Source organism: Aegilops tauschii, chromosome 5 (assembly GCF_002575655.3).
Source record: "Aegilops tauschii subsp. strangulata cultivar AL8/78 chromosome 5, Aet v6.0, whole genome shotgun sequence".
NCBI lineage: Eukaryota > Viridiplantae > Streptophyta > Magnoliopsida > Poales > Poaceae > Aegilops > Aegilops tauschii.
Window position 1 is genome coordinate 377,852,339 of NC_053039.3, and position 12,782 is coordinate 377,865,120.

The window sequence follows — 12,782 nt, forward strand, 5'->3', positions numbered from 1 at the left end:
AGGTTGAGCACTTGAGCGTGACCGTGTGTGTTCCGTCGTGTGCTCGGACATGCATGCATTAGGGCGTCGCGTGCATTTTTGCGTCCATGTGTACGTGTGACTGTTGCATACACGTAGGGGGAGTACGTGTAGGGGCCACTAAGGAGCAGTCAAATCACACAGTAAGTTAGTCGGAAGAAGCAACCATCATTTCACTCTTGAATGACACGTACGCAATATAAAATGGTTGATATGGAGAGAAAAAGAAAACCACTATATATACACTAGCAGGAGCCTAAGCTACAAGCCTGCTTGCTTAGGTTGCTCTCTTCACAAGCATAGAACGACGGGCCTGATCCCGCAGCTGGGGGAAGGGAACAATGTTCTGCGTAGACGCGGTCGACATCGGCGAGGGAGAAAACCCACAGTCGGTGCGTCCCAATCGGGGGTCACCGCGGTATGGGCCGATGCCGCGTCCCAACCGCCCTTCTAGCTACAACCCGACGTCCCAGGTAGTCCATCTTCCTTTTGGAGCCGGCTTGCTCCACTGCCGTAGCTCCATCTCCATGTCGATCTTTCTCTACTTCTACCGGCTTCTACTTGTGATGAGTTTATGTCTCATGAACTAGTGCCAGTACTATTATTCTAATCACACTTCTTCAATATCTTTGCCATCATGGATGCTCAGGTCAATTTTAGTGGAACTGCACAAAAGCATCGTATGATCCGAGGGTGCCAGCCGTCTTTCCTTCGACAGGTTCTACCTGGCCAGGAAATTAAATCATGTTTAGGGTTTAGGGTTTAAGTCGTAGTGACCCCATCAGTACTTTTTCTTTCGTACACGCTCTCACAACTTTTTTCTTTAGTTGTGAAGTAAATATTGGCTATGATCTGTGAATCATTGAGATGCATCAGCATGCGTGTTAGTTTTCCTTTGTATTTGATGGAATGTTGTAACGGGGCAATCTTGGAATAGGAATGAAAATGGAGTGGAAAGTTTCCGTTTTTCCGGAGAAAAAATGGAAACGGAGAGAAACCAACGTTTCGTTTCGTTGGATCGCGCCATCGAGCAAAACCAACATTTAAATCACGTCTGTCGTGTTCGTGTCTCACCCTCCTCCACGGCTCGACCCCACACGGTCGCTCGGCATGCCACTCACCGCAAACCGAGTATACGATAATTTTCCCGCCTGCTTGTCGATGGATCGCGCCATGGAGTACTAGCACTACTGGAAGAGATTGACGAGTTGGGGGAGGACAGCTAGTTGTAGCACGGACTCCCAAGAACTTTTTACATGCATGTTGTAGCCGGCTATTGCGACCTTTGAACGCGGAGCAGCCGCGTGCACCCGGAAGCGGCGCGGGCGACGCTCTCTCGGCCGACGCGCCGCTTCAATGCCGGCGCCAGTGAGAGGTCGCCCGCTCTGGCCAGGCATGAATGCGGCACTGACAGTTTCGGGCGGGAAGCACGCGCGGGTGATGAAGAGGGTTCGGCGTGCGCAAACAAGAGATGTTGTACGTTAATATTGCTGCGTATATAATTAACAACGTAAATAATATGCCAGTTGGACAAATATGATTGGAGATGGAGATGGAAATGGAATTTTACGTAAACATGGATATGCATGTCTATGTCTATGTGTGTGTGCGCGACGACTCTCGTGACCTGGAAGCGGGGGCGTGTTTTTGATCGAGTTTTCTTTCTTGGTACGTTAGAAAATCAGTTTGTCTAATTAACATCTAGATGTTATTTAAGGATATCACATCTAAGCTCCCACAAGTATATAATGTAGCAACAAGAAACAAAAAAAAACTAGGAAAAAAATAGACCACAAACAGAGTGGACATCAACTTAGATGTGACATAACTATGTCACATCTAGATGTGTCCTAGACAGACCCTTAAAAAATTGTCCGTCAGTTTTCGTTTCTTTTTTCCAGGAACGCGCGTATTCTATTTAAAACCACTGCTATGGAGAGATTTTTTTACTCCATTATAGCCTCTTGTTTGGTAGAGTTTCTCGCGTCTCGCTCTCTCACCCTCTTCATATATGTTACACGCTGGAGGCTCAGCGTTCATTTGCTAGGGTTTGCTATATTCACAGTCTCTCACCCTCTCTTCACCAGATCTAAACAAGACTGCGTTGGCCTCTTGTCTCTCTCCCCCCTCACAACTGGTGAAGGAGGCGTCCGTATCCCGTCGCACCGGGAAGGGGAGGAGGTGCAGTGTTCACTCTATCGCCTTCGGTGAGGGAGGCAATCCACTGCCGGCTGCGCTGTTCTCTTTCACCCAGCGCCTGTGCGGGAGGGCCACCGACCCCTTCTTCCTCGCTGCCGTACGTAGTGTGGGAAGATCCGGCCTCCCGCCGCACGCCTTGCCACATCCCGACGACCCTAAGGTATAAGTTTCTTTGAAATCGTCGTTGCTCTAGCTGCATGTGGATCTTTTTCAATCTGTAGTCGAATCTAGGTCTTGGTTCAAAGAGGAAAGAAGGGTGCGGTGGGCTGGAGCAAGAATCTAGGACGTGGTTCAATGAGGAAAGGAGTGGCGGAAAGTAGTATAGACTGGCTATCCAGCCGCTTTGTAGGTCGAAAAGGGAAAAAGGGGGTAACCCAGTACACACATCTGTAAGGAACCGATCTCTTTGTTGAAAAGGGAAAGAAACTGGGGGGTCGAGTAGTTTGTGCAGGACTAGATTTGCTGCCCTCACATAGGAAGAAGGTTCAAAGAGAACAAATATGGGACCAGCGCATATATGCTGCTTGGCTACATACTCTGCATCACTCATTTATACGTGTGGACGCACAAGGTGCTGGCATGTCCCATACAGCTATTTTGCTGTTGTTAATCTAAGAATGCCACCGGAAAATTGAAGCAATGCCACTGTTAAAAGTAAATTACATTTTTTAACGAATGTTGTTTCAAGAGAATGTCTCTGTTAATATGAATCAATGCAACCGTTTTAGAAATGCTACTATCCTACTTTGTTTTCCATCCAAGATAAGTTAGATGCTTCTTTCTGTCACCGTTTGTTTCATCCTCCTTTATCGGCAAGTAATTATTTCCTTTTTTGCCTCTGTTAAAACAGGGCTATCGATTCAACTTGTTGCTATTGCGACATTTTGCTTCTCTACTCGAAACACTTATGTTTTAAGAGTGTTTTGTGCAGTTCAACTTGAATGTCACACCGGTGACTTTGCTTAATTTTGGTGGAACTGCACAAAAGGAGATCGAGATTTGTTTCCAGTATTCGTGGCGAGTTGTTTCAAATCTTGGTCTCAACCACATGATGTGCAGTGTGCTTTGAGATGTTGTGCTACTTGTTTTGGTACTGTTTTAAATAAATGTTGAATTGAAGCTATTGTATTGCTGTCTTTTCCCATTAAGTAGTGAACAAAAATGGGACCAACCCAGACATGATGCTTGTTGCTTTGTTACAACAAATTCAGCATCACCCCCTTTATAAGCCAGTAATTGATGCCACTCTCAGAATTAACTACTGACTCTTATTTCAAAACTGCAACACTTGTTAGGGATTGGCGGGATTACCATTTTTGTGGCCGCATGTTTCATCCTCCTTTATTAGCCAGTAATTGATTCCTTTTTTGCCTCTGTTTAAACAGGGATATCTATTCAACTTGTTGCTATTGCGACATTTTGCTTCGCTACGCGAAACACTTTGCTTGATTTCAGTGCAACGGCACAAAACGAGATTGGATTTCCTATTCGTGTTGGCAGATTCGTATTTTATCTTGTCCGTCTCATGAAAGGTCAGTACAGGCCTTCATCCACATGATTGTGCAGTGTGCTTTGAGATGTTGTGCTACTTGTATTGGTACTATTTTAAATAAATGTTGAATTCAAGCTGTATTGCTGTCTTTTCCCATTAAGTAGTGAACAAAAATGGGACCAACCCAAACATGATGCTTGTTGCTTTGTTACAACAAACTCTGCATCACCCTCTTTATAAGTAGATGGAAGCACATACTGTTGTTGCGCCCACTCTCCCCTGGAACTGTTTATGCTTTTCGTTAATCTAATGCCGCTGGTAAAATTAAGCAATGCCACTCTCAGAATTAATTAACTACTAAATCTTAGTTCAAAACTGCAACACTTGTTAGGAATGGTACTATCCTGCTTTGTAGTTCTTTCTACATGTTTAACCAAGGTATTGTTAAGATAATGTCTCTGTTAAAATGAATCAGTTGCATTGTTTTAGGAATGGTACTTTTCTGCTTTGTCGTTCTTTATACATGTTGAAACAAGGCATTGTTAAGATAATGTCTCAGTCAATATGAATGAATCACACTGATGGAGAATTGCTACTCTCCTGCTTTGTTTCCCATTAAGATAAAGTAGATCAGTAGATGCTTTTCTTCTGGGAGTACAAGTCATCAACCATTATTTCTCAGTAATTGTTTCCCTTATACCTATTGTTGCTTACAGGGATATCAAAATTAAAGCTCGGTTTTATTCCGACTTCGATTTTAGTTGAACTGCACAAAAGGAGCCAATGTGTCCAAGGCAAACTGCTGCATTATTGGGTCCAGTTGGTCGTTCCACTTTGCAGAAAGAAGCAGTCACTGTTTGCGCTACATTACAGAAGGAATGACTGAGAAGCTTTACAGAGTATTATTAGACACCGGTGACATGACTAGTCTGCAGAGACCATTGGCAATTTAACAACACGTGGAGTGCCCTGGGCAAAAAGTGCCCAAACAAGTACAAGAAGCTACGATAGGACTCCACGATCATAGGCATTACATATTTTGAATGGAAAAGCTTGTCAAAGTTTAATCATTGATGTTAGCAAGAAGACGTTAGTTTAATATATTGGAATTGGAAAACCTTGTCAAAATTTGCTCATTGATGTTAGCCAGAAGACATGCATTTGATATTTTTGAGTGGGACGCCCTTGCTGTGAGCAGCGTCGAGTGTTTTTTCCTATTCCTGTGTTCAGTTAGAAGTAAATAGTTACTCTGCTAAGATATTCCTGTGTTAAGAATTTGTTCTGAATATTGTCTATGTAATGCCAGGCCTTGTATTTGTTTGCAAAGTTGAGCTTGGAATGTTGTGGCATGCGGCATCATGAGCTGTTCACCGTGCCTCCTGAGAATAATGCTTCGTATTGTTTTGCATGTCAATCTAATGCCAGTGATTTGCTTGTTAAGAAGATCATCCTCTTCTGTTGTTTCCGTGCTTAAGAAGTTCATCGTCTGATGTTTCATTCATAGCCTATACGACAAGTCGGGTAGGTTAGACGTGAAACCATATGATCTTCCGACCAACTCATGATATTAGGCCGTGATTGGATCGTTGTTTTCCAACCAAAACCGCTTGTAAAACTGACGCTTGTAAATTAAAGCAGATGGTCTCGGGCGAAGGCGCTTGGTTGGTCGATTTCGACTAGTAAAATATCGGAAGTACTTCACACACGATAAAAACGCTGAACGACACTCGGACGATTGCTAATCCAGCCGTTAGCTGATGTTTCAGCCTTGCCCATGGATGGCATGATACGCACGTCGTGCATGTATCATTTGGTAATGTCATCCATATAGCAGTGCTCGTAAAATATACACTGGTCTCTCAAATTACACGCGTAACCCGCCGATTTTACTTACAGACCTCGGGCCCTCGGTTTCATTACGCCTGTATTTTATGCGTTGTTTCTGATGATGAGTAAATTACACTTGTATGTTAATACAGGTTTGAAATAAACCAGAGCTCCCAAGCGCGGCCTTACCGTTTCATGCCGTCTCAGTTTCTCGAAGGTGCTCATAGGTGTCCGATGATCCTGGCTTCCTGAAGGAGCAGCGGGCGTTGTATCAGACCATCCGTAGGGCCCGTGAGGCCCTCTCCGTTGTCCTTCGAGTTGTTGCGCTCGCCGTGGCGCCGAACATTGTTAACATCGTCAACGAACATGAGGATTCAGGAGATGACTTTATTTTGACTGGATGACACTAGGGACCCACTAGGGCCATAGCCGTACGTACGCAAGTGCCTCCTTATTATGTACAACTATTTTTTTTGCTTTCTCCTGGTTTCCTGACATCACGGTCCCATACCATTGTCAACCTATGTAGTCAATATAAACGAGAGAATTGCATAAGGTGCGGCCGACAGCTGGGACCAAGTAGCTCGAGCAGTATTTGTGTTTTTGAGGCGTGAGCACTGCAGAGTTTTTCTTGGCGATGATTTCGTTGTTGTTCAGAGGAGAGCAGGGTATTAACTGGGCGGGCTGTGGCCCGTCTAGCCCAGGCCAGATATCCAGCCCAGATACTAATTTTTTCAAGATGAAAATGGCTAGCCCAGCTATACGTCTTTTTGAGGAATACCCAGGCAAGGTCAACTTGTTATTCTCCGCCCCGCTGGGCTGCAAATCTTTCCTAGGAGGGATGCATTAGGCTTAACAGGAAAATGGGCTTTAAAAATAATAAATGGGATGTAATTATAAAAACTGGGCAGTAACTATAAAAAAATGCACCAAACACGAAATTAGTTTATAAAATATTATTTATGGATTTTGAAAATCTTAAATTTTCATTGTTGCGCGCGCAATGTTTCGTTGGATTTTTACGTAATACAAATTTATATTTAATCTGACTAGAAATTTCGGGTTAAAAATATTTCGGATCCCATCAAAATGTGGGAAATTTTATTGAATTCTGTCTTCAACAGTTGGGTGAAATTATTAATCGTTGTCCTAGCTAGAAAATGGGCTGTACTTTTAACAAACTGTAAATGGGCTGTTGTAAATTCCATTAGAATTCAAAAATGGGCTGTACATTCTTACAAAACGCAAATGGGCTATAAGTTCTCTGCCACACACTTGTGGGTCTACTAAGTGACGTGTCCCCTAAAAAAATAAGTTGATGCGTATGCAAGGCTTTGTCATCTTATTATAGTCAACACACGGTTCTAGCAGCAGTGGCCGTTGGATGTCTATCCAACGGATGTCATGCTTCTTCTTCAATCTCGGATATTCTTAGCTTCGGCCGCCCAAAAAATGATTCCTCCCCCTGACATCTGGGGCGCACCGTTTCGGAGGCTGACCTGTGGGCCTACTAAGTTGGAGCATACCAAGGGCTTTGTCAACTTAGTCAATATAAATGATTCTAGCTTCAGTGACCGTACGTTGTCCATCCAACGGCCGTAGTGCTTCTTCAACCTCTGGTCTTCTTGGTCCAGCCGCCCAAAGCAGCGCCGGTCGTGCCGCCTGCTCCTGCCTCCTGTGGCCGGCTGTGCTGCCGCGGAGGCCTCACCGCCCCCATACTACTCCCACCGCTGGCCAGGTCATCCCTCCACTCACCCACACCCCCTGTTATTCTGCGGCGACGGCAGCCTCACACCGCAGCCGAACCAGTGAACCCTCTTACTCCTCTCCGCGCGGGCTTCCACTGCTGCGTCTTCCCCGGCTCCGCGTCGTCCCCTTCCTAGGCCTCGCCGTCGTCCACCGCCCTGGTGCTCTTGGCGCGGCGTGGTCAACGTGGTCAACGACCGACTTCCATCGGAAGAGTACAGTACGTGGAGAGGCTGACAGCTGGGTCCACGGCGGCCGCAAGGAAGTGCCTCCTTATTACGCGCAAAATAATTATTCCTCCACCTGACAGCGGGGACCCACCGGATGGGCCACCTTATTTCGCAAAAAAACGTTTCCCCCTGACTGCTGGGACCCACCGGACGGGCCACCGTATTTTCCGAAAAAAAAGTTCCCCCCGCTGTCAGCTCGGACCCACCGGAAGTGCCTCCTTATGACGCATAAAAAAGTGAATACTCCCCCTGCTAGCTGGGACCCACCTTGGTGGGAGGCTGACTTGTGGGCCTACTAAGTTGACGAGGACGGAGGGCTTTGTCAACTTAGTCAATATGAACGATTCTAGCTCCAGTGACCGTACGATGTCCATCCAACGGCCTTAGTGCTTCTTCAACCTCTGGTCTTCTTGCTCCAGCCGCCCAAAGCAGCGCCGGTCGTGCCGCCTGCTCCTGCCTCCCGTGGCCGGCTGTGCTGCCGCGGAGGCCTCACCGCCCCCTACTATTCCCACCGCTGGCCAGGCCCTGCGGCGACGGCAGCCTCACACCGCAGCCGAACGAGTGAACCCTCATACTCCTCTCCGCGTGGGCAATCCACTGCCGCGTCTTCACCGGCTCCGCGTCGTCCCCTTCCTAGGCCTCGCCGTCGTCCACCGCCCTGGTGCTCTCGGCGCGGCGTGGTCAACGTGGTCAAGGAACGACTTCCATCAAACGTGGACTGTACGTGGAGAGGCTGACAGCTGGGTCCACGGCGGCAGCAAGGAAGTGCCTCCTTATTACGCGGAAAATAATGATTCCTCCACCTGACAGCAGGGACCCATCGGACGGGCCACCGTATTTCGTGAAAAAACGTTTCCCCCCTGATTGCTGGGACCCACCTGCTACACCTTCGCACGCAAGGAAGTGCCTCCGGGCAAAAAAAAACGATTCGCTTCCCTGACTACTGGGACCCACCAGCTACATCTTCGCACGCAAGGAAGTGCGTCCGGGGAAAAAAAACCAAAACGATTCGCCCCCTGACTGCTGGGACCCACCAGCTGCATCTTCGCAGGCAAGGAAGTGCCTGACAGTCGGGACCCACCTGGTCGAAGCGTACGTAGCGTTGTCATTCTGGTCATGAACGTGTACGTACATATATACTGGTCGATGTAGAGGCGCGCACGTGTCGTAGTAGAGGCGCGTACGTGTCGTAGTAGAGGCGCGCACGTAGCATGTACACGTACGTACAGCGGCCAGGGTGCAAGAAAGAAAATACGGCCACGTACGTACATACGGGCAGGGTCTCGAACGCCTACTCGCGCATACGTACGGCGAGGGCTCGTGTACATGGCTGGGTCGGAACGGAGAAACAACGTCGTCATCGTGTTCATGGGTTGGCAACGGAATGCGTCGTGTTCATGGGGAGGCAACGGAATGCGTCGTGTTCATGGGGAGGGGTGTGGCGTACCGCAAAACGGAGGAAACGGACCTCCTACGGTCGAAACGGGGGTCCTGTTGATCGGGAGGAGTGTGGCGTACCGCAAAACGGAGGAAACGGACCTCCTACGGTCGAAACGGGGGTCCTGTTGATCGGGAGGGGTGTGGCGTATCGCAAAACGGAGGAAACGGACCTCCTACAGTCGAAATGGGGGTCCTGTTGATCGGGAGGGGTGTGGCGTACCGCAAAACAGATGAAACGGACCTCCTACGGTCGAAACGGGGGTCCTGTTGATCGGGAGGGGTGTGGCATACCGCAAAACGGACAAAACGGACCTCTTACGGTCGAAACGGGGGTCCTGTTCATCGGGAGGGGTGTGGCGTACCGCAAAACGGGACTCCACGGGATACTGTTCATCTCCACCGTCGACCTCCTCCAGCCTCCACGGGCTCCTGTTCATCCAGCCTCCACCGCACGCTACTCCACCGGCTACTGTTCAACCACCCCTCCACGGGCACCCCTCCACCGTCTACTGTTCATCCAGCCCTCCACACCACGGGGTCCTGTTCAACCACCCCTCCACGGGCACCCCTCCACCGTCTACTGTTCATCCAGCCCTCCACCACACCACGGGGTCCTGTTCATCCAGAGGCAACGCCACCGCTCACTGTTCATCCACCCCCCCCCCCCCCGCAACGCTCACTGTTCATCCAATCGATCGGCTTCAGTTAGCAGCAGTAGCGAAGGAATCGCTCGATCGGGTTCAGTTAACAGCCATCGATCGATCGCTCGGGTTCAGTAACGCGTAGCCTGCAGTGCAATCGCTCGGGTTCAGTTAGAGCCCAACGCCTCGCTCGGGTTCAGTTAGAGCCAACGCCTCGCACACACGCGCGTACGTGTACGAGAGAAACGCGCATCGCTCGGCCCCCGACCTCCCACCGTAACCAGGAACTCCCCGAAATTTTCCTCTCCCTCGCTTCTACCACGGGTTTTTCCGTCATGGACGGCCCAAAGAATGTCATGCAGCCGCGTCTCCGGCCCGCCCAGGACGAAAAGCCCATTTTCTGTCATGATTTTTTGTCATAGAAGTAGGAGCCCACCAAATCTATGATGATACCGGGTTTTGTCACAATTACCGTCATAGAAGTGTCATATGTATGACATAAAAAAATTTCGTTCGGCCCAAAATGTCACGGATGTGTCTTTTTTTTGTAGTGAAAACATGTGCATACTACACTTTGCGCAGGCAGCATCCCTAGAGAATATATTGCAGGGTGTTATGTACCTAATAAACATCTGATAAATAGAGGCATTTTATTTCATCTCGATCCGAACACTCCTATTTGGTGTTGGTGCTCTTTCTAAGTAACTGTATGTTCAAGAATTGATCCAAATTTAAAGGATAAGAAAGCTTACATGTTCTTATAGGGCTCAGACCGAATAAAGTCTGATCAGGTTTGCTGCTGTGTTGTTTGTAATATAAAAACAACCATAATTGTGGAGGAGTGAGTCATTCTCTCATGGGGATTTGTTTGCCTAATAGTAGAATTCCAATTGCTTTTGGATTTGTATGATGCAGCTTACATACTCCCATCACCTAGTAACATATCAATATCAGTTACTGCATCGTACCGGGTTTATATTATGCATCCCTACTGAAAGTTTCATTGTCAAATAGAAACGAAGATTACAATTATAGATGATAGATATATGTAATTGTGCGATGCATTCTCACTGCTTCCAGTAGATACTATCATTTCAGAGTTCACCTAAAATTTGCAATGTTCAAATTTTTGGGATCAAAATACAATTTTTTTAAATTTAAGCCAATATAAAGTGTGTGCAGGTTGACTTTTAAATCATTTTTGCTTACAAGAAGCTTATCCGTTGTAATGTTTAGCACCTACATAACCTGATGGTCCTATAGCGACTTGGGATTGGCGATTAAAGAAACATGGGTATCAAGCATATTGATTTGGGAAGTAGATATACAATATGTTATAAAGGAGAAGACAAGTAAATATTGAGTGTGAAAGATCAGTATGATTTTTTTTACTATCATATCAATTATTGAATTTAATCTGGTATTCAACCCCTCAACATTATATTTAATACATGCTACTACACCATTACTTATCTCTACTATAAAAGGAGAATTTGACAAGTAATCAAGCAAGTCAGCACTATCGTCGATGGAAGTTGTCGTGCGGAGATGGAAGTTGACAAGTAATTTTCTCCATGAAGTTGATCTGATGCGAAGGTTGTGCCAGATAAAAGGTTAATTGAGTTCTCATCTCCAATATGTTTGCATTCTAACTATCCTTGTTGATTCAGTGGTTCCATGATGCTACATTTCACTTGTTTTTCACCTCTTGATGCTACTATGGACAGAAGGCATTTGCTAATTTGCACATTTTTCTTCTTCTGATAAACTGTGCCAATATCACCTGTAATATAAAAGTTGATTGATACTTCTCATTTTATATTTATGTGCTCTCCAGCGAGAACAATTTTTTGACTGGATGTGTTTAATTAGATATGCTCTTTTATTTGTGCGAAGTTGTTCAGACTTTTCTTTGATTCATTATTTTAGCTGCATAAAAAAGGAGTATGAGTAATGTTTGGTTCCATGCAGGACCAATAAAGGAAGAGAAGCAAATCACAACCCTTTAGTTCATGGTCTAGGAGCAGGAAGGTACACATCCATCTTTGTGATATTCTGATATGAATAAGCATAGTACTACATACAGAATCTCTCTATTGTGTAGATAGGTCATCAAGTAATGGTTAGTAATTCATACTTCTGCTTCACCTTTCAGTTAATTATCCGCTTTCAAGTATTTGTTGCCGAAGTGAGCATCTAATTGCAGGAATTCTGTGAGGTAACCATCTCAATCTTTTTGTCACAAGGCTCTTGCGCGGTAGAGATTTTTGCATGGCCATAAATGAATTAGTTCCATTCTTTGACAGTAAGAGAACGGAGCCAGATGGAGGAACATCAACAATGATGCCAGAAGTTCCATTCTCTTGTTGTAGTAGTGTCTTAATTGGAAGAATATTTTGATGATGTTGATTGCTTTCTGTTCTCAACTTTTCATCATTTTAGATCACTTTCTGGATAGTTCAATACTATATTTTCGGGATTAACTATAACATTATGTGAATATATGTTTATTGTTCTAAAATCAATGTTCATCAGCAATCAACCTTCTAACTAAACAATATTTTCGCAAGGGCTTCTCTACACCGGTACGGTCTCTCGCTGGTACATGATTTGAGGCATAGGAGGGAGGGGCACGTTGCGACGTCGTCATCGGTCACGACTATAGCTTATGAGAAGAATGGGATTTATGCTTGGGAGACTGCCCCGTGGTTAGCAAGTCATTATTGCCGCCTCCGCTTCCCAAGTTGCCTCGGCTTGCTGTTGGTGTGTGCTGCTTCTGCAGCCCCTGCCGGCCGCCTCTTTGGTTGGTTTTTGCTGCCACTACTGAAGTTTCCATTGCCTCGGCAAGGTGTCGTCGTCTTACTTGCAAGGCACACATTGCACCGCGGGCAACATCTTGCTATGCATGGCCACTCATGTCAAAGTTGGGTTCCAGTTTGACGACCTCTCTACCAAGTCTCCATGTTCTTCTTTCCTGTACTTTCTCCATCTGCTGTTATACTCTCTTGCAAGTACGGCTTATCCAGTTTGATGTCATGTTGCTTTGGCAGTTGTGACGTATGTGCAGGATAGATAATGTTTCATTGGTAGCGCACACAGTGCATCTAGAGAAAACAATCGCTTTCATCGGCAAACATGGATATATTCTTAAGTGAACATTCAGCTAGAATACATATGCATTTTCCATAT